At 40.6% G+C, this 24119-nt stretch overlaps 1 long non-coding RNA gene across 1 annotated transcript; it reads right to left on the reverse strand.

Moving 5' to 3' along the window:
* Nucleotides 1-1749: 1749 nt before the first annotated feature.
* On the reverse strand, nt 1750-24025 carry LOC116692300 (uncharacterized). The gene is made up of 3 exons (XR_004332679.1): nt 23219-24025; nt 8516-8545; nt 1750-1916 (listed from the first exon to the last, which is right to left on the reverse strand). It is a non-coding gene; the product is annotated as an uncharacterized LOC116692300 (long non-coding RNA).
* Nucleotides 24026-24119: the final 94 nt, after the last annotated feature.

The following is a 24119-nucleotide window of genomic DNA, read 5'->3' on the forward strand; positions in this document are numbered from 1 at the left end:
TTATTGTCACATAGGCTATTTATAACTGCGAGAGGGAGTGTGATGGACGCTACTCACAGAGAGACGGCTGATCATTATGAACGGGTCCAGCACGGGTTGAATGGCGGATACACACGTCGTGTGTATTAAACGTCTGTATCTTCACTGCGCTGCATTTTTATGAACTATGATATTCTGGCCATGGGTCACATCTCTGGTCCTGGTCCAGGCTTCGGTACAGCAGCTCCGTCTCACGCAGTGACTCTACCAACTGAAGTTAGCTGCATTCAAAAACTTCTTCTGTGTTCTTCGCCGTAGCGGCCGCGATAACAGTTACCCGCGGAAACACTGGTACAAATACAGGTTTGCCCCCTCATACTTAACAATATACAGCTGTGTTAATGAAAAATTAAAACTGTAGACATACATCAGAAGTGTGGACCGACGGCCGCTGTGTGGCGGGGCGCGGAGAGTAAGAGGAGAGAGAGTAGGACGAGAGAGCGTAGAAAGATCCAACACAGGCACAGCTTTACAGACGAAATGGGTCATGTAACGCAAAATTAAACCGTATCCATATAAACAGCATTGCAGCGGATGCGAGGACATTAGCACCGGTGCGTCCTAGAAGAGCTAACAGCTAACAGACGCTACTAGCTAACAGCTAACAGACGCTAATTAGCACCGACTAGCACTGGTCACTGCTGTTGTCTGAAAAACAACAAATGGGACAAAGTGTTGCGTTTACTGGTAAACTGGTAAACCTTGAGACTGACGTATTACCGACTGCTATGTGTTGAGTTTTCCTCACGCTACTCTGTCCTCTGTGACTGTCTACATCTAGAAACTTAGCTGCACGGGGTGCAGTGAACTACTCTGACTGGCTCATGAGCAGACTGCTTTATGGAGCGGGAGATTGGCTTTGCAAAAAACCCGGAGCGTTCAATGAAATGATGCTTTATAAAAAATAATCGCTTGATCACGCAAATTTGATCGTGGGAAGTCCAAATCGTGATCGCGATTAAAATTCGATTAATTGTGCAGCCCTAATTAGGGGGTCCCTACTTCGTCTCTCTTTCAGTTAAGGGGTCCTTGGCTTAAAAAATGTTGAAGACCCCTGGTCTAAAAACAACCCACAGATGTTCCTACTCATCAGAAAATGTCTGAACACTGCTCCTTAAAAATAGAACATGTTCCCACTATGCACTGGGACTTATTTTTGGGCCGCACATGAGCCACAAGTGGGCTGTGGATTAGGCACACATTGCTTTTTGATGATGAAGCACACGGCACCAGGAGGCATTTTCTGAAACTCTCTCCAGCCTTTTGAAGCCCCCTAAGTCTGTACCACTGATGCGGCTGTCTGCGCTCATCTCTCCTTGTTTTTACAGAGGCTCCGAGCTCGGCACAAGCTAATGGGTGAGCAGCGATGAAGGCTCATATACGCAGGGATCATATTTCATTAAGACTAAGCCTAATGATCTCCTCCTACGGAGTATTTGGCCACTGAAGTTCCATGTTCACATCAGGAAAACAACATTGCAGCAATGAAACTGCTCGGTCATAAAAAGCTGATGACAAGAGAACAGCTGCAAAGACTCACATATTAAGACACAGCAATGTTGTCAAGCTGTCAAGACCAATACATCTGCCACAGAAAGGCTAATCCCGAGGGCATCAATATGAACTGCAATGACTTTTAGATGTTAACAAGGCAAGAGTAAGACTTAAAAAGACTTCTGTGTCACAGTGGTTGAAACTGGTGCTGTGGTACTTATGTGGCAAGCATTAAGGACGTAAGACACAGTCATAAAAATAGCATCTTACTGTACCCAAAGGAAGCCGACTTCCATTTGCGGCAGGGGACGACTCTTCTGCAGCCTGCAGTCACTAACCTCCCAGGAACCTCTGTGACTTCGACAGGTAGGGAGGCATGTCTCCTACAGAGGGACAAAGAAAACACACATCTCATACTGTTGACATAGAAGGGCAGATGTAAAAATAACCTTTAAATGTTATATGACTGCGCTGCATTCAAATCATCCATTTTCCCCTCAGACATCTTCTACTGGGGGTTTGTGACTTTCATGGTTTTACCTCTGTGTACTTCATTTGTCACAGACTATTTTAGTGTCATGTAGCAGCACACTTGGTAATATGTAATTCTGTATTGTAACTTCCTCTATCAGTGCAGTCTTTAAAGGAAAAAAAATGACGTCAAAGGGTCCAAACCATAATTGGTTTTACTTTCAAACCAATAACCACACAGTATTATCAGAGTATACACCACAAAACACACTATTAATAATGCCACTTCAAAACAAAGCTGAGTTGAGCTTGTGAAGCTTTAGAAAAATGGAACTTAAAAGAACAGCTCAGTGTGCATTGGGCCATTGACTGCAAATCATAAAATGTAGAGTTCATGTTATTGATGAATACTAAGTTTTTTTTGGTAACTAATTATGTAACTTCCATACATTTCAAAGACTTGAAATTTGCTTGAGATGTAACTTATTACAAGGTGTGTTTGATCCATTATTGTTGCATGGGCTACATATGGTGCATCTATGTGACATCCTGCAGATCAAAACCAAAAACTACTTCTACTTGAAGTTAACTAGACAAATTTGCATTGCCTTTTTAAAATAGAATTTCAAATTATGTTTTTAATAAACTATTAGATTGTGTGACCTTTTTCTTTTATTTATTTATTTATTTATTTTTTACAAAGTCCTGGTACAAAGGTACACAAACGTGTACTTAATATCAGTTACCCAACTATACTTCCACATGCACTTATGATTAATGTACTTTACGCCTGCTATTTTAATGTATACCAACGTTGCACTTCATGTATTAACGCAGCATAATTAGTACAACTTACATAAAGATAGAAATGGAAAGAAAAGAAAAAGGTAAAAACAAAACAACCTGGTTGATCAAAGAAAAAGATGAGTTTGCATGGGCAGTTTTTTTTTTGTTTTTTTTAAGTGTGTGGAAAACTTCAAAGTTTGCGCTTGGTGTACTGCAGTTAAAGCAGTTTTGTCCTCTATACTGATCATTGCTCAGGCATTTCTCATCTCCTTTCACAGGATACCATTTCCATGGTTCCAGGTGTTTCTCTCTCATCTATTGTTTGTTAAAGTTTTCACTGAGCTGGGCAGGTTGTCTCAGACAAGCCGGGCACATTTCTTAGGCCTTCAATTTGCACTCAATAACCAACAGCATCCCTCTCTGGGGATAAGGTCTTCATCAAAAACATAAAGCCATTAACCCTATGATGATAGCCATTGCATAATTTGATTTAGGCATGTACATATGTTGAATGAATAGTTGCTAACTCTCCAGTCAAATAAAACCATATGCCAAATGACATTCCGTGAGATTGATGTATTTTATAAAAAGGTTTGCAGCAAGAAAGATAGAGAAGCATCTTTCATTCTTAAACACAGATTGTACTCTGTATGAAAAATCCATCTGTATGAAAATGCACTGAAGCCCCGAGTAATATAAACGGTTAATTGTGTCATGGCTGTTGCCATTTGCTGCTGTTTCGGTATAATGAATTATTAATTTAAGAAATGCTAATGTCTCTACTCTGGTGGAGTTGGGAGCTGTGAACCTTGAGTTAGTCTGAATTTCTCCTCCTGTCTTCTATTAGTTACTGTGATAGCACTGCAGAGTCAAACACACAGACCCTGTTTCAGAGCTGTCAGTGCAATGACTGATCCACAAACATCAACAATTTAAACAAAATGGCAGTTTGTTTTCCCACCGCGGAAGAGATGTTCTCAGACTCAAAAACCATCTCCTTCATTGTCTTTGCTTTCTATCACCACACACTGCACACTCACATGCTGGCTTTGTGTAAATCCTATGGAGGGAAGTGTTTTCAGAACAATGCCTGATTAAGGCCTGAAATCCAGTCTACTCAGTCAAGGACAAAGACAAGCAGACTCGGTGTCCTACCTATCCAAGTTGAGCATCACTCTCCATGGCAACGAGAGACGGCCAAGGAGACAAGGGAAGACGATACGTTTGTGTGGTCCCTGCGGAGAGCACCGGCTGAGGGGGAGAGACTGCACTAGATCAGCCCTGAACCCTAACAGTGTCACCATTCCTCCCTGCAGACACATATCAGTTCAACTGGCCCTGACATGTACTGTCAGTGCATCCGAGGACCGACCGGCTCTTTTTAGGTTAGATTTCTGTGTGAATTAAGCACAGTTCAGTCCACACATTGTGCCGTTTTGGAAAAATGTCCTGCCTGCAGATAGAAAACTGCAGCGCCATCGCTATTTCAGCAAATGCCTCATCTGTTAGAAGCTAAAGAAGTTGCAAGAGGACAGTCTCTTTGCTCCCCTTTATATTAATTCCTTTGGAATTTCCTTCTGCTTTGTAAATGATCACACAATACTTTTACATCACTTGATTACTGGTGTTGTTTTGAGACCCACTTTGAGAGAGGTTTTGACCTCCACAACAACAGCCCAGCAAAGCTTTATTCTCTTCATTGTCATCCCTCCAATAATGGGGAGAGAGGCTTTACAGTAAAATCCGTGCCTCTCTGTTTCCCCAACTCTCTGTGGAGAATTACAGGGGAATAAAAGCTGCAGACTCCGCCGAGACTTTCCGCAAGAATACCTCCAGTAGCTCACTATATTGCAGTTCTCTGGCCTTGTTATGCGTCTGAACAAACACCAAGACAGAATGTGCAACACTCAGAGGTCCCACAGTCATGGATACATCATTTCAAGCACTAAATTTTCAATTTTCAATTAGCCTCTCTGTTTTTAGACACTCCCAATTTAACAGCTGCCATCTATCACAATACACAATCTCATTGGGCACAAGTGAACAGGTATAAATAACAAAAGCACAAATACAGCACTTTCCTCCTGTACTCTTATTGCAATTGGTGCAATAAAGTGTTGGACTACACCTACGCTGTAGGCTTCTGTTGTTTGCTGCTACTGGGTTTATGAATGAGTGCAGCACAAAAGTGCATCAGCGAGTGGGAGAACATCTTATTATCAGACATTCCCTGAAGAACAATCCAATAAAAGCAGGTCACTGAGGCTGTTGAGCGCCTGTCTGCTTGCCTATCTCACCCAGGTTCCAATCACATCTGAATCAAGCCATCCCTTCAGATAACAGAACGGCAGACCAATTAAACACTGCCATGTTGTTATTTCTCTCTCATTAGCCACGGAGTGGGTATGAGAATAATCCCCTCATCACCGACAAGGCCAATCATTCTCCAAACACACACACATATAAACTTTTATCAAACCAGTGCGAAGCAATCCTTCGGGAGCATGGCTTATTTATTTATAGCGCCTGTGCCAAGTTCAGTGGCTTTTTCATTATTAATGATAAGGAAACCTACCAAGCCATGTAACACATAACATTTTAAACAGCTAGGCACTTGTGTCACGGCGTGGCATATTAACAGGGTGAGAGATGTAAGTGACTGTAGGTCTGCTGTGTGTTGTCAGCAGAGTGCTGTGTTGGCAGTTGTAGCAATTTTACACAGCTTTGAGATCTGATACAAAAAGGAACTCCGAGCCAAGATAAATCATGTGACTGATTTCCCAGCAATAGTCACAGTAATTTGAAAACTGGCTGCTGCTTCACTTTAAAGGGATGCTATTGAATAAGTACACTGAGACACTTAATACTCTTTTGTAAGCACGTAAGGTATGTATGTATGTACTGTGTGTATGCATGTACTGTGTGTGTGCAGGTACTATATGTATGTATGTATGTATGTATGTATGTATGTATGTATGTATGTATGTATGTATGTACTGTGTGTGAGTCTATGTATGTTTGTATGTGAGTGTATGAGTGTATGTATGTATGTATGTATGTATGTATGTATCACTATGCTTTCATAATTGACTACATAACAGTGTTGGAGTAGGAGCAAAATTCATTCAGTTGGCAAATTAACAATTGAATGGGGAAAACAACTTTAAATGCTGACATATGAAAACATGACCCTTTATTTTTATATGTAAAAGGTGTAGTAACATGTATTTCTGAGATTGCCTTTAAAATCCACTATTTTAGATTTGGGATTTTGAAAACTGTTACCTATAACGTTTTACACATGTAGGGGTAACAGCAGATCGATCCATGGGGACTTGGCTTGGGAACCGGCGAGTGGCAGGTTCAAAGCCCGCGCGGACTGCCACGTACGGAGCGTGGACTGGTACTAGAGGTGCCAGTTCACCTCCTGGCCACTGCTGAGGTGCCATTAAACAAGGAACCCCTAACTGCTTACAGGGCATATTCCCATGTATATTTTGGGCCAATGTGTGTGTTTACATAAGTTAAACAAATTAATATAACCCTGGGGATTAATAAAACAATTCTTCTTCTTCATCTAGTTTTGTATAGAAATTATTGGACTGATGTACTCGTGAAATCTTTTATTTAACATCATTAGTTTTGTCTCATGTGTGTTTTTGGATTAACGGCTTCGAAAATTGGTCTGCTTATTGATACATTCGTCCACTTGTAAAGTATTTTATTATTCCCTTGTTTATTGTCTAATTACACATCATTTAATGCACTGTTTTATAATCACTGTGGCCCTTCATAAAACACCTTGTACAATTAAGTCCAATTTACAGCCTTGCTATCTCCAAGGAGATGTGTCAAATGTTGAACAGCTTAATATTGTTGCAGTGCAGTATCACCAACTGCACCTGACATATGAGATGAGCTGCTCTTTGAGCTTCTTACTAATTTGCAGGATCAGTGCCATCACGTTTCATGCTCAAAGATGAGCAGAAGCCTGCAATTACTTTAATTCAGAAATATTATGGCTTTTGCATCTAACCCGCGTATGCAGCTGCCAAACAAGTCACATGATTCAGAATGTGCTAGTAGAGATGTGCACATGAAGATTGAACCTCGGTTTATACAGTAGGCCAAGAAAAACATGGCATGCCAGCTTCATATGAATAAATGGAAGATTCTAGAAACCATTGCCAAATTCAAAACTAAGAACAATTTGCAGAGGGCCTCTGCCATTTAGGAGGTTTCCAACCACATCAAATCATCAATTTGGTGAAATGGGATTGTTTTCCTCTGAAGCCTGGCCGTTCATTTCCACTGCTATGCTTTTAGATTCTACCATCAGCAGCAGCAATAGAAAGATATGGAGAAAATAGGTTTCATGATAACAAAGAGGACCTTCTGGTATTAATGTATAACATCTGTTTAGCTACGGAAAACCATTTCCCCAGTTAAGGTTCATTACGCTGGACTGTAAACTAAGACTTTTTTGTTTTGGATCATGTTTTCAAGTAAATATGTGTTGCCAGTTTAATATGATCAATAACTCAAAAACAGAGTGCTGCATAGTAAGGCTGAACGCCAGTGATGGCAGTGGAACTGATTGCTTGCTGGTTACAGAGTGTGAGTGTGTGAATGTGTATGCTTAAAGAACTAAATTCTCCATTCTTAATACTTCATGAATCTCTTCAAATAACATTCATTACAGCATACAGATGTTTTAAGTGTTATATGAATATTGGGCAACTTACCTAAAACAAACTATAGTTAATAAACTGATGAGATTTTTTCTTCAACTCATTTTTTACAGTACATGTTACATTTTGACGTACCCTGTTTTCTACAACGAGTTTTTCTTTCCTTTGGTGCTCTACTGTTGGGCAGGTTACGAATGTGGCAGACAAACTTCACATGCACATCTCTCACTCTTGCGTGCGCACACGTTTATTCACATTTGCAATGCTACAAAGACTGGCACACATCTCCAGTTTTTAGCCCACTGGATTTGCTTCGAATTTGTGATAGGACATTAAGAGCAGAAGAAAAGAGGCCTGGGGAGCGCAGGCAGTCGAGCACCCAAGGAAATAACAGACTTGGCCTGGAAAATGTTCATGTAAACAAGGGACAGGCTCCGTTACACTTTGCTCAACTTGTCTAGACATTGGTGGATGCTTAATACACAGCTACAGAGGCGAAGGAAGAGGCTGTTTGGATCCCACAGCGAGGCATCCCTAAAGAGAGAAGCTGCAGATAAGGAGTGTGTTTACCATTGAGAGAAGCTCATCCTCTCTCTACATGCAGGCCATAATTCTTAGCTGTGTTCTCAGCAATGATGGATTCAAGTTACAGTTTTAAATCAGACCAAATTTTACCTCAGCGGAGACACGGCTACAAATCTATAACCATTATAGTTAACACAGTGAACCAGCTAACAACAGAATGTGACTTTGGATTGCACACATAAAACGTTGTCATTTCTTCCGTTCTGTTATATCTACAAACACCAATAACAGGCACCACCCCTCGCTTGGGCTAGCACCACAATGCCAGGATTTTCAGCTTGTCACACTCAAATCCCAAGACTTACCTGTATATAACACCATGTCTTCCTCAAAGCCAAAGCATGATTTAGAAGTGTATTAAGAGAGAATATATTATAATTCAATATAATAATTATATTATAATTCAGGCAGATGTACAATCCTGAGCAGATAGGGAGACATTGACATACCTGACCATTCTGGAAGAGTCACATTCAGACCTGGAAGACATAAAAAACACAGGTTCATCAATTTTGTTGAGCAGGTAGAAAGGAGAATGCTGAAGTATGTACAGTAACAAAATGCCTCATTGACCACCATCACTTGATTCAGCAACTTCATTACAGCAGCCATTTTTTGCTATCTGGCGATGAGGGATGCACCACTTTTGAACAGATGGATATGGCATCCTTAGAAATGGCCACACTTTAAATTTCAGCTACAACTTAGTGACATTCACAAAATTATACATTAATATTCCATGGGTGAGTAGAAAATGTCTCCGCTGGCAATGCAGCGCTTATTATAAATGCAGCATCTTGCCTCGTATTGGATTTGGTGGAGTTTCTGTCATTGTGGCCTTTTGAATACGAAAACAAGGGTGGCCAAAACCTTAAAAACACCTCACGGTCAAAACATTGCTTTTGAATAGGTCTTTGTAAAATAATATGTGTCACAGTAGATTAATCACAGGTGTAAATAACTAAACAAATGATGGCTGATAGCTCCCATTTAGCTGCTTAAGTTTCAGGGTCCTGGAGAGGAGCTATTCTGGGAGGGCCTTGTTCTGGAAGTAAAACTCAATTTCAGATGATCCATAATTGCTGTATTCCACAAGTTGAAACTCCAACGATTAATTCATTGGTACAAAATACCTGGTTCCTTATAAAAAGTCTAAGATATAAGTCTGTTTACATAAAAAGGGAGAAGTCAACTCCGACTCCCAAAGCGCCTTTCAGCAACACACATCCAATCATCAAGCTCAAAATGTGGTTATGTGGGCTGCCAACACCATTTGGAAGCTAAAGATTAAACTGATAACACGATCTCAATCTAAATCTATATCTATTCACTTCACTTTATGCAATTTAGAAATAGACTGCAGTGAAAGGCATTCCAACGGTAAAGGAAGTAGTCTTTACACCAGAGAAATAAAATGTAGGTCTTTCTGTGAACCATGGCACTAAGGGGCAATAAAGCTACTGCATGGCTGCATCAGGGCAAATTTATGAGCCTCCTTGTCGCCTTTTTTCACTTTTTACATGGAGAAAACAATTAGATAGTGTGGTGTAAAGACAGTACAATGACTGACGTTACCATTAGGTACTGTAGCTGCAACAGATCTTCTTAGAAGGGCTGTACTGTACTTTTTGTTGGGTTGGTTTAAAGATATAATGATCCTCTCTGTATAATGCTGTGTCTTATTCTCAGTTGGGCTGAGTGATTTCTTTCCTTTTGTCTCATCACTCTTAGTTACTTCACTTGCTTGTTTTTCTATTCTGTTTGCCGTGCACCTTTCTCTTCACTCCAGAATCTCTTGCATATTATCAGATTAATCAAAAAAGACGTCCAGGCATCCTTTCATCATTCAATAAAGCACAGAACAAACTTGATATCGCTGTTTGTTTTTTTTCATTAGAGCCAAACCCCATTACAACTGTGGAATTAGGTTGAAGTGAAAACTAGAGCTGGGTCAATATAATGCAGTGGTAGGATGAGATTCATTGACACACATGCTGCAGTCCAGATCCAATGGCAATTACTGAAGCTATTGATTGCTGTGTATACAATTCATCACAGAAAAAAATCATCAGATCAAAAGCATCTTTGACAAATGTTTTGCTGAATGATATGTGTGTCTTTTACGCTGATTGCACCCAGCCAGACAGAAGAAACCTGGGCCATGTTCAGGCCAGACAAAACGTAGCAACACGCTTTTTTAAACTGAATCGGGGGGGGGGAGGGGTGGGGGGGTGTTGAACACCCTGTAGTGTGTGCAATCACTCTGCCTTTTATTACCCAGGGTTCACAGACACGTCTCTGCTGATTGGGTATTACCTGTGACGCAGCCACCAAAAGGAGAGAAAACATATCTCAAAGCTGTTGCACACCGTTTTCACACTGTTTCAAGGAAAAATGTCGTTCAACCAGGAAACCATTTTGAGATTGAACGTCCCCCAGGGCAATGAAGAAGGGGTCAGAACCCTGGACAGCTCCTCTGTCCTGCAGAGACTACAAACCACTACTACTACAACTACTCTACTAATCTGGGTCATGCCTATATTGTTAGTTTAGTACATTCTGCAAGACTGTCCTACTGTACAGAAAACAGATGGACACAGTGTGAGGCGTCAGTTATTCTGTATTCAAGCGGAACTTCATCACTTACTGCACTTGATTGCTGAGCAACTGGCTTGTTAAGTAAGTAAGGTGTGCAGGTGTATTTGCATTTATCTTCTCCTTTCCATGAAATGAATAACTCTTTTTACCTTGTTACCTTTTTGAGTGAACAGAATCGACAGAGCTCAGCCTGAACCACTAGGAGTTGTACGGTTTGGATTTGAGCCAAACTGCTACACTTGGGTATAACTTTAGAAGACAGTAGGTTAAGACAAAGTGGAATAGCTCTTTCAGAGTGTATGGCTTTAAGAGACGGGTAGCTTTCAGTGTAGACAGCTCATTTATCTAGTCATGAATGAATGAATTACACATTTGACTGCCTTTTCAAAGCACAATCTATCATCCTAATAATGATGGAAATGTGAACAGATTGGAAGTTAGCATTAAAGTTAAACTGTTTTTCCTCTGCACCGCACAGAAACACTGGCTAATGAGGTTCTTCCAGGTGCACTCCCAAAGCCTTTTAAATATGAAATGCCAAATCCCATTGAAAGTATCAATGCACAGGAAGGCCTCCACAAGCTGTGAGATTGGTTTCTCCCACGGTGGTCCACAGAGAAGCCAAATCTCAGTGGCAGAGTTAAGAATTCAACCCAGCTGCTTCCTCAAACCAAATCTTACACTGCTGTCTTTCCCGTCATGTCCGGGTCTTTAACCTGCCCTTTGACTCACTGTGTTTAACTCTGTGTGTGTGTGTGTGTGTGTGTGTGTGTGTGTGTGTGTGTGTGTGTGTCTTGCATGGCACACATTTGTGACCTTTTTTTTTTTTTTTTTTCTCCTTGTGGCTCTGTTGCAGTTCGGACAGCCTGTTTCCTGTTGTGAGGGAGGAAACGGACAGAGGGCACACCCAGCGCAAAAAATGCTGACTCAGGGTTTATCAATCTGCCTTTCTGCAAGAGTAAGTGCAACTGGACACGACTGCAGAAATGCACTAGTCTGCTCATTTAATCATAGCTCCCTGCCTGGCTTCAAATGAACTGGGGCATCATATACTGTAGGCCACACATCTGCCATGATTCACACAGCAACATCTCACTGCCCATGTCTCCCTGTTTAGCTTATTCTTAGTATAATCATTTTTGTACTTTCAAATACAGTACCATGTATCATAAAAGGTATGGATACTTTCCTTTTTACTTTTCTCGCCTTTTTCAGAAAAAGACCTGCTCCAATGCAATTATAAACCCATTATTTGTTTTTTGCTGTAAAATATTGAGTAGGGTTAAACCTTGAAGAAATAGCTTCTAGCGCTTCATCACATTACCGGCCTTATAATGGCAACAAGAAAAAGGCAATATTGTGTGTGGCTATTTCCTTTGCTAAACTCAGAAGAAAATCAGAGGCAATTAATAGTTTGTCCAATGTGTGTGATTGATGATATGTTGCGAAGGTTTTTTTTTTTTTTTTTTAAGTGTCCTGCTGATCATGTTGCATGCAAAACATTCCTGTTACACATTACTCTTGTTATTTTACATTCCTTTTGCCTAAAATTTTGCAATCATCACATTTGAAATCAGGACACCCAGCCCTAACTTTATCTTTGACTATGCTGGGAGAAGCTAATCGCAGGAATTCTATAACAAACAAGTCCTTAACTGAACTGCTGAGACCAGAGTTATTCGACCCAATACTGTGTAATTCGGCGGCAACCATGGCAGCCATGAAACGCTTCAAGCTTCAGAAAACAACCCCCTCCAAGCTGTGATGAAAAAGAATAAATCACATCCGGAGTAACACTGAATTTAGAAAACTTTTTACTGAAAACAGAACAGCATTTCTCGCAATTTCAGGGCTCTGGCCTCAATTCATAACAATGTCACCAAGTGATCAATGACCTGAACCTGCGGTCTGCTATAACAGCTCATTCACCCTGACAGCTTCCAAGGAGGAACACTGTGAAGCTTGACATTCCTGTTCGGCATTTCATAGGTATTGTCAATATTTTATAAGATCAGTTTTTCTCAAAAAGAACACTGCAGTCGAGATAAACGGACGTTTCAGCATTTGCTGTAGATTTGCTCTTGCTTGTCTGATGAGGTGCATGCATGTGTGCCTTTATGTCTGCTTCCCTTTTGGTTTAGGACAGTTTCTCAGTCCAGTGCATAAATTAAGGCCATTCATCATGTGTTAGGCTCCTCGGTGCGCCACATACTTGTGCCGTTCGTATTACTGAGACAGAGCTAAAGGATCTGTATTAATCAACAACTAATTACAGGCAGAAAAATGTGTGGCTAAGCAGATCTAATGAGTCAGTCCAGTCCTCTGTAGTGGTCTGCTTCTCATGGTGCTGTCAAATTATGTATCTCTAAGGAGTTAGTGATGCGTGACCCTCACTGGCTGTCTGCCCCAGCAGTCACACAGACACACACACAGACACACACCTTTCACTCTGTCAACATTCCTGAACATATTGCTTGGATTTAGATCAGCCCTCAGAATCTCGAGGGTTACACAAACACAAACTGCACACTGGCAGCCAGTGGAAACACGCAGGTTATAGTCTAACACCTAAGAATGGAAACTGTTGAATCGGGAAGTCACTCAATCAGCCAATATAGACTATGACTATGTTGTAGAGTGTGTAAAAAAAAAAAAAAAGACAGACACAAGAAATAGCAAAAATTGACCTCAAACTACTACCTGCAGAATTTTCAGCACAAATATTAGTTGTCTTGTCAAAGGCCCAGCCAGCTGTAAGGAGTCCGTGTTTGACTTCTACCTGTGATGACAAAGCAGATGTGTGGGCAGTAGCTTCTCATCTGTTTTTAGCTGTTGACTCAGCCTTCACCTTTTCCGCAACACTCACACTCACACACGGCAGAAAACTAGTGGCAGCCTTTCAAACTGCTCTCCACAGGTACTACGCTACAAATTGCCTTCGATTCAGCTGCTGCATCAGCTGCATTTGACAGCTGCAAGGCGGATAATTGGTTCAACTGTGAAGAAATAAAGAATGAACAAGCGGCTGTACTTTGGCCCTCTGGCCCCCTAAGTGCGCTGCTTTAGTGTTGATCACAGTTTGTAATGAGAATAGAGTGTGGAAAGAGACTTGAAGACTCAGCTTGCTAGAAGTAAAAAGGGAGTAAAGTAAATAAAGTGTGCATCATACATACAGTATACATTTAATCACAGTAAACACACATTATATATGTATATATAATATATATATATATACGATTATTTTGGTTAATATTGAAATCACGATTATTTAACACGATTACTCATTAACCTATAATCTTTTAGTGAATTCTTTATCTGACAGAGAAAGTCTTTGGATCAGAATAAAATCTGTTTTAGGCTACTACTGTTCAGCTTTTACAGATATCACACTAACGTTACACAGCTAAGGAACAATTCCAGATAAATAACACGTCAAATTTTCACTCACTATGACCACTTCGAGCCAACTGTCATTAACATTTTGCTAAAATATGAATAATAATGCTGCCCTCAGTGGGCTTATTTACTACCTACCTAGGAAAAAATCCAGCACTTAGACGGTACCTTGGAATAACGTTACGTGACTCACGTTGACTCATTTTACAAACATTTTATCAAAAAAACTAAATATTGAGAATACAGCGTGTCGGGGGACTACAACGTCTACTACAGCGGGGGGGGGGGCAAAGGCACCGCAGGGTTAGCTAACGTTAACTTTTCCCAGACAACGGTTTTGGTTTTGCCTTTTTGCTCACCTCCTTCTGCCATCTTTACTCACGCTGACTTTTTAAATTCCACTGGATGCACACGTCTTGCCTGTGTTTTAGGACTTCGGGAGGGGCGGATGTGCGCATGCGCGTGTCATTCAGAAAACAATAAGTCGTGTCGTTGGGAGCCAAAATCGAAATTCAATTAATTGCACAGCCCTAATAATACCACTCTCATGTTGGCTCCCTAAATATAAAACCATAACTTGCAACCGGCTAGCTTAACTTAGCATAAAGACTAGAAACAGTTAGACTTGTTTTGTCGGTAACAAAGGCTGCCTACCAGCACCTCTTAAGCTCACTGTGTTATATATTGTTTATTTGTTTCGTTACACAAACAGACATGTAAAAATGACAAGCTGTGTTTTACGCTCAGCTAAGCTGACTGGCTGCAGCTTCATCTTTAACCATAAACAGAGTTTCTGTTCAAATTCAGTTTCTCGCCATACCAAGTTCCAAGGGTTTTTACTGAGCTGGGGAAGAAATCCTTCTCTTACTTTGCTCCATGGTCTTGGAATAATTTGCAAAACCTGCTCCATCTAAATCATGGGTCTCAAACTCGCGGCCCGGGGGCCAATTGCGGCCCGCGGGATGATATTTTGTGGCCCCCTTCTTGACATCAAAGTTAAGTGTTAGTGCGGCCCGCGCGTTCTGAAACTTTTTGTCATTGCGCTTGTCACTTATGGGCTATAGTAGTCTCCTGACAGCGGCGTAACCGTTGTCAAGCTAGCTAAGTACCCTTTGCGGCAAATGCCTGAGGTTTGACAAAGTGATGTCTGTTGTTGTGAAATGCACCAACCATATCAGATCTAGGGGTTTAAAGAACCGGCAGTTCCGCGCCTTTTTTTTGAGGAAATAGAGGGTTTTTTTGGAATACTGGATGCGGCCCAGCCAAACCCAGACTCTACTTGCAGCGGCCCCCAAGTAAATTGAGTTTGAGACCCCTGATCTAAATGATCTGGTCCCATTAACTGAATTTAAGGCCATGTTAAAATGTCATGTAATTCAAAAATGTAACTGCCACATGTGACCTGTCCTTTCCTCTATGTGTGATTTTGTCTTTGCTGTATTTCTCTTTAAATTGTGATTGGTGTGCCGTCTTGGCCAGGTCTCCCTCGAAAAAGAGATTTCAATCTCAAGGGACTTCCTGGTTAAATAAAAGGTTAAATAAAAAAATAATAAATACTCACTGTATTGTGTGGGTCTATCAAACTTATTGTTGCATTATCTCTGTATTGTTTACATCCATGTTACTAGCTAGCATCTTCTTCTACATATTGTGGCGTGTACCACCCCCTGTAACAGTAGTGTGAAAGCATTGGCAGGACTGTGTATCGCGTCACTCACTCACATGCTTGTGTGTGTGTGCAGACATGAGAACAGACGAAACAGGGGACACACTTATTAAAGCATGACCCTTAGTGCTACTAGTGGTCAAAAACTCCCCAGGTTACCTTTAAGTATCATTTTGATGCAAATCCGACTCAACTATATTGGTTGACACTGTAATGTCCATGTAGATTTAACTGCATCTACTGTATAATAGCTTAAGACTAATGGCAGATAGGGACTTTAGCTGAAGCCATACGTAAAGTATGTGGTTGTTTAATCCCTCAAGTTCCTATATGCAGATCACACAGGCGGAATGCAAATGAGGCACGAGGCTCTTCTTTCCCACCATGTTGATTTCTTCTGGCTTAGATTTGGAACCTGAGAGAGATCACAATCTAAAAGACTAATGTTTTTTATTTATTTTTTAAGTGGACCCCTGAAATGAGGCCACATCATCCAGCACATGGACACCTACAATGGAATTCAAAAACAGTATTATAAAATGTCAAAGGAAATAATAGCAGGATTTAACTTGCTTGTTAAATGTTAAATCAAAGTGAGGCAGCGGTGCAGAATTTAAACATAAGATGGTTGCCTGACTCACACTAAGCTTTATCAGCCGACTGCACTCGGTGTAGCCTTTACACCATCAGATAGAGGTTAACAGTGCTCGTTAAAGTCATTATTATCTTTTCTTGTGGGACAACAAGCTACATCAATGGAAACAAACCAACCTGTTTTAACCGGCCTGATTGAGGGAACAAGAGGTCAGCGGTGCCTGGCTTTCCTCCTGCATCATTGCGGCCACAATGAGATGTAAGGAGGGACAGTCCAGTACAAATGAACGCAGTCTGCAGTTGATTTTAAGTGCAAGTTGCAAATTGTCTTTAGCCACTGCTTGAGATTTATAGGTGGGTCTGAATGCAAATCATCCCTGCATCGACATTAATCTAGCAGGGGTATTTCATTAGAGGGTGCTTTGGTGGAGAGAGGGAGTTCATGTGCTCGTAAATTTGGTTTGGCACAGTGATTGTTCAGCAGATCGCTGGGTAAATGAGTGGACGCCGCAAGCCACAAGAAACATCTTTCTCCATCATGCTATTATTTTCTGCCAAGGGGGTTCCAAAACACATGCTGAAGGCATTACGTTGGCTTGGGGTGAACTATTTATGAACTTGCCAATCTCCGGTCTACAGGCTCCGTCCAGAGGACTTAGTAAGGGCAGCCGGGGTTTTCTTAGACAGCAAATTACATTACAGAAGCCAAGACACAACACAAGACAAGTTGTCACAAACAAAACAGAAGTCAATATAAAGCCACCGGTGACTTTGGAGAGATAATTTAGTGTAAGACAAAATCAACAACCTAAAAGAACCGTTATCAAATACTTCAATGTCCATTGATTAACTCCTCTGACTATTAACTCCTCTGGCTTGATTTCAAAGTCATCAGAGATGTACTTTACTGTGTAACATCAATGCTAACAGGTCAATGTTGTAATGAAATCCACCGAAATACCATTCCAATAGTCATATCAACATAACAACGAACATGAAATAGAAATTAGTGAGATAATACAAAACACCATGTGAAAATAAATGTGCAGTTTTTTGGGTATCTGAATACAGTAATTAAAGAAACATTTTAAAACATTTTTACAATTTTAAAAACTTGTTCGACATCCGAGTTTCTACCTTACAGTCCATGGTTTCTACATAAGATTACATTACATTCCTTTAATATTTCTAAACTCCTGGGTGTGTCCGAGGTTTCTTCCTAAAAGGAAGTTTTTCCCCGCTGCTTGCTCTTGGGGAAATTACTAGAATTGTCGGGGCTTTGTAAATCATAGAGTGTGGTCTAGACCTACTCTATCTGTAAAGTGTCTCGAGATAACGTTTGTTATGATTTGGTACTGTAAATAAAATTGAATTGATTTATTGACCAATTATTTCAGCTCTACAGTAAAGCAAAGAAATAAAATAATGAAATCCAACATTTATTCAGGATGCATTAACCCCACCCAAGACTTTACAAATCAGTATCCCTCCAACACAATTTATTCCAATTTGTCAAGATAGAAGAGAAAGCAAAATCCCAAAACAGCAGTAAAACATAAATAATAACACTAAAATACTTTATTAAATCACTGCTTAAAATCCGAAACGCACGTAGGCTACTTTCCATTAAAAACTATTATTTACATAGTCCTGCAGCTGCTTTAAGTATCAAAGCTATCATAAGTGAATATGTGCAATAAATGTAAACCACTTTTCAAAATATGGACATACTGTATGCATTGCCAGTTTTTTCTCTTGATTGTTTCTCCCACATTCTGGCACACATACACAAACTTTCATATTAGCTCTATTAGGGCATCAACAGAGAGAGATTTTGAGTTAGCAATATGTCACACTATTCATCAAGATTACATCACTCGAGGTTACTTGTGCTTCTTCACTGACAAGTATTCATCCTGAATTTAAAATGACCTCCACAAACACTACCGCCGCAGCCATCGAGCTCAAATTTAACAACAGGGCTTATTTGAGATGTAACACTCCTCTAAATACAAAAATTTTCCATGGTAATGCCTGCATTGTTCCAGCAAACAATGGCTATCCAACTGTCTTGTGTGTGATGTAAAAGGTAGTAAATTACCTTTTTTAAGATTAAAAGCGAGTTGCTAGGTTAGGGAAACTTGAAACAAAAGCGGTGCAGAGAATGACAGCTCTTTGTAACCTGCAGCTGAAGAAGTTATTTCTCCAGCGATTACGTCTGCGTCCCAAATATTGTTTACACTCGGTTGGCTAGCCGGGCCTGGGACAAAGTTTGAATGTTAAATGTGGGCTGGCAGATGCATCCCCCAGCACCGAGATAAGAAATGAAAGCACTCCCGGACACTATTCCACTCCAAACCCCCAGAGGACAGGTTCAGATCACAGTGGATCCACTCTGTTTAAAGCAACAGCCTCTCCTGCATCATGCACAAAAAAACTTGACAACATAACATATTCGCCAACAAGACAGGTGTTTAAATTAGTTAGATGACTTAAATGCTTACATAAAGTCATTTATGACTAATTTGCGTTGCAAAAACTTGCAAGCCAATCTTAAATTACTTGTCATTTAATTCCTAAGTGAGCACAAGGGATACAAGTAACTGTAGAGCAATGTTAAAACAAACAGCAGGAGAGAAAACTGCAGAGGGTCAGCATAAATACTGCTGGACTAAAGGGCTGACAAGGCAGGCAACTCAGGACAACTGATGTGTGTGTGTGAGATTGCTAATTCTTAACCGAGTGTTACACCAACCACCTTTAACTTGAACTCAAGAAACTGTGAATACACTGTTAAACAGGAGTTTTAGCTTCGGATTTACAGACACCGATCCACGGAGAGCGACTCACTCCTCAGCTGATTCTGCTGAACCAACTCCTGCCGGTTACAATTAACCAGGTGGACGAGTTCATGGATCCACATCCTGGTCACTGCACACAAATATGATTTCCAATACCGGTGCAGCAGTCCCACATCCTGAGAAACTGATTGACAACGTTACCCAGGAACCTGTTCTGCAGAATTCAAAGATAAATCTGTTGACTTGGCATCACAGGTTTCACTATCACTAGTGCATCACATTTCCTGCTCTCTGTATTTTGTTTCTAAAAGAGTGTAGAAGGGAAAGCCGTACCTACAACATAAGGGGAAAAGCCTTCCATTTACAGTCATCTAAAGATAGCAGCAAACAACCTTATGTATCATTCAACAGCAAAAACTCTTTATAAGCCACTTGTTTTGGAACTGAATATGACTGTTATCCAGGGTTTAATATTTTCTTTTTTCCCCCCTTTCTTCCTTTCCATTATGAAGTCACTGAAATCCTAATCCAACTAAGAACTGACAGCACAGCTCACTATTGCAGACAGTATGAATAATGCACTCTGTATTCAAGATGACTGTAATATACAAATACAGTACACCACAGAGCCAACAAACACAGCTAACTGAAACGAAAATAGCAAAGCAAACATATTACATGACAACCTGCATGCATTGAACAAGAGTGTACAGATTTAAACAATGCAAAACAGATAAGCTAAAGACCAAAAAAGCAGCAAGACAACTTTGCATAAAGCTACTGTAGGTGCGGCTGTGAATAATATGACAAGAAAACAATATGGATAAGTTGGCCTTACTGTATGCTTTCCCCATCACCCTTCAGAATTATTATTCTTTACATCTAATAAAATGTTTAACACCCAGCATGAGATCAGCAGTTAGCTCTTATCACAGCAAGATGACCTAGCATTCAGATGTCAAACTATTCCTTAGTATTAATTACTTTTGCCTTTCACTGAAGGCTGCAGGGAAATTGTTACAGTAAATCTGTGCATATTGTGGATAGGAAATTATAGCAGAAATAAATCAATTGATGATTTGAGATCCAGAATGGGCTGCTATTGGTTTTCCATCCTACTAGGTAGTTAATGGCAGTTATTTCATGTAACTGATGCCCTAATTCCAGCTTACATTGCACTTACTGTAAGGAAGCAGGTGATCCTTACAGTAAGTGCAATGTAAACTGGAATTAGGGCTGGGCGATATGGAGAAAATTAAATATCACAATATTTTTGACCAAATACCTCGATATCGATGCAGCAACAATATTGTAGTGTTGACTATTGGTGCTTTCACAAAATATTTACACAAAGACATTTTTGATAAATAATCATCAGTAATGTGGATACAATGACTAAGTGGGTAAAGGCAAAAAATAGGAACATTTATAAAAAGGTCTGGTGATTTTCAGATAATGACAAATTTACTGCAATGCAGCCTTTGAAACCAGGAAAAGACACCACTTATGCCATTTTAAGATATTACAATATCCAAAATCTAAGACCATATCTTGTTTCATATCACAATATCAATATAATATCGATATACTGCTCAGCTCTAGCTGGAATGACAACCACTATGGTATGAGGGGAAAAGGGACTTGCATAGCAGCATGAAGAGAGCTGTATATTACATTCATGGCCATATGTAAGAAAAACCTCAAGACTATCATGTGACTGGAAGCCGGATACGTCTTGTCTCTACTGGTGTAAATAACATTCTCATGGAGTAATATCAAGACAAAGCCAAGGTTTGAAGTGTGTGTGTTTGAACAATATCAGGATCCACTGTTTGCAGATGATGTTGATATCCAGGCTTGTTTGTGATCTCTGATTGGCATTTTTCAGCAGTTTCGTTATGAAGTCAGTGTCAACATTTACATGTTTAAGGCCAAAGCCCCACTCAGATTAAGAAGAGACGAAGTGGACATGCTAAGGGTGATAAGAAGTATTTTCAGTAATATGTATATTTTTATGGTATGTATGTAAATATTTATTGGTCAGTATTTTTGGTTACAGCAACAAAAACACATTTTACGAAGGACTTTTTTTCTAATTTGTTTTTGATGAATAAATGATTATATCAAATTTTAAAAAGACTATCAGTCTCCTTGCCACAGCGCACAGCAGTGTATTCAGCTAAATGCTAATGTTAGCACGCTAATATGTTCAAAATGGCAACACTAACATGCTGCTGTTTAGCGTGTTAGCGTGCTAACATTTGCTAATTAGCAACACAAAGTACAGTTGAGGCTGATAGGAATGTCATTAGTTTAGCAAAAATGGAACAAAGTGGTGAATTTACTGACCGACCTAACCAACAAACCAACCGAAAGACATTGCCATCCCTAGAGCCATGTAGCTAGCATAGCTACCAAATAATAAATGTCCACCACAAGTCACCAGAGTTTAAGATGATGACACAAATGGCTTGTAGCCTTCCCGCAAATGCTCAGACCTTTTTCTGGATGTATGCAGTAAGTCACATGCAGATTAGGAGAAGACCCCCAGTTAGAGAATCCCTCAGGACAAAAAACTAAAGTAAAGCTAAAAGAAATAAAGACATTCTGAGCTTCTGTGGTTAGCTGTAGCCACTTTTTCCCTGACCTGCTATGGCAAAATAACTGGAGGGCTTGCCAGTTAAATTTCCAAGCACACACTATTTAAATCCCATTTTCTCCATGCTAAAATTAACTTTACAGATCTTAGACTCAGTCTCACCTCTGCATTCTTTTAATTGCTCATCAAACTTAAATTCCATTTTAAATCCCGTATCCTCCATAAACCACACTTTACAATAATACCAGCTGTCATATTTCATCAGGTTCACTGGGGTAATCACAGGCTCCTTACTAACCTCTGTGCCAGTCTGCCAGAGCTGGACTGAAATCGTGTTCAGACACCGTGACCGTACAAAATAAGAGATAATGACAAACTGGTTTTCCAGGGAAATCCCATAGAATACTCTGTAGTGCCCGAGAGAGATTTATAAAGGGAGCGCCGCTAAAGGTCAGTGTTACAATACGCCCCAATCTCATGAGTCTGGTTTTCAGCCAGCAAAGACATATAGTCCATGAGTCATCAGTATTGATTTGCTGCCAGTGGTCTTCATGACATCAACACGCCCCAGGACACTAAGGTCAAGCATGATCATATGATCCTGCAGAATGTCAAAAGCTGAGTTAAATGTCTGCATGCTGAGGCCTTTTGGAGATATAGCCAACAGAGGGTAAATTTCAACACAGAACTGGTGCAGGGAGGGTAATCCTGACAGTGTGTCAGACTATCAAGGTCTTTACCAGCACTGTTCTGATATAATGCCCCACAACATCTGCCCTACCTACTCGGCTTTGCTCTGTCCGGGTTTTAAGCCACGGCCTGCAGATAGGGCCAAAACATAATTGCATAATACATCCTTCCCAAGTATGTGCCTTTTTCCCCAGGGGTTATAGCTTTTGCATTCCATATATCACAGATGTGCCTGTCCACGCACATGAAATCCTCTTTTCATGTAATTTCATTACCCTGAGGGCTACCTCACAGGCAGACATAGCTCAGACCTTATATGCTGAAGTTACAGAACCTGACAACCATTAAACTGATACAAAGATGACAATGCAGGATAGCCAAAAGTCTATATTTTATAAATTAGAAAAACAATGTTTTGTTCATATATGGAACCATGAACATTTGTGTATCAGTTTATAACTTACAGCATCTCAAGATGAACTTGATCTGCTGTTTCATACACAGCGACATGCAAATACATTCTCAATAGCTAAAAAAAAAAAGTGGACTGGAAATGTAAATCTGTTGGAAAAACTATTTGATTACTCAGTCATATCTCCCAATGGTGATATTTCCAGAGATGATCTGAAAGCTGTGCTGTCCAACCATGTCCATTTTCTGTAATACTGTAATTGTATTGCACCTGAACTTGTGGAGCCAGATAAAGCAATACTTAGGCTACTTTAACCAAGTACGATTGCATAAACTTAAAATAAAAAGGACATTTAAACGGGTATTATTTGACTTGGATAAAGCTGATTAGTCTTACTTTTCCTGTGTGATATGCTCCTTTATGGCTCCCAGTGTGAGCAGCCTGCAGGTTGCCAGGTGCCGCTGGTACTGCTCCTTCAGACAGGCGTTCTCAATGCACAAGTCGGACACTTGCTGCTCCAGCTCCTCTATCCTCCCTCTCTGCCTCTCCAAAACCCTCGGGCCCAAATGACTTTAAAGCTCTTTAAAATTCCAGGGGCCCTTGGGTTCTGGGTTTGGGCTTTCCTGTCCCCCTCCGATCGCTGCATGGGGCCCCCCCCGGGTTTTCGCAAAGCCGGGAATGGTTTCTGTGCACTTTTCCACGGGGTTTAAAAACGCAGCAAATCAGTAGATTGCGCCTTTTACGCCTCGCCATTGTTTTTTGTTTTTTTAAATCGGTTGTGGGTGACCTTTAGAAGCAAAATCCCCGCGGGTCGCGCGTTTAGAATCCCACGGCACACCAAAATAGAAGCCCTAAACAGTCACAAAGCTGGAATGTCGCGGGGGGTCAGAGCCTATCACTTCCGTTTGGGCGACTACTTTTGGCATCGTACTGGGTATCTCTGACCTGGTTGTTTTCCCCTTGGGAGCCCAAATTTCCTACGTATCTTGTTTCGCTCCATGCTGTTCCTTCTGACTTTTCGTAAACAGACGCTGGCTGTCAAGGAGGCGGGGTTTTCAAGTTTTATGAATCTGCAGGTCGCATTGAGCGCAGCTGCTGTTGGAGAAGATAGAAAGGTGCATTTGCAGGTCGTCACGTCCCCCCCCCCCCCCCTCAATCTTTTCTCATGTCAATTCACCAGAGTCATTTTTAGTGCGTGTGACACAAGCATGCGCCGTCTCCCATCGCAAACAGAACATTACACAATAACTTTGTTGCATTGTAGTCCGCCTGTGTGTCACGCTGTAGCACAGCACAG

Source organism: Etheostoma spectabile, chromosome 7 (assembly GCF_008692095.1).
Source record: "Etheostoma spectabile isolate EspeVRDwgs_2016 chromosome 7, UIUC_Espe_1.0, whole genome shotgun sequence".
Classification (NCBI taxonomy): Eukaryota; Metazoa; Chordata; class Actinopteri; order Perciformes; family Percidae; genus Etheostoma; species Etheostoma spectabile.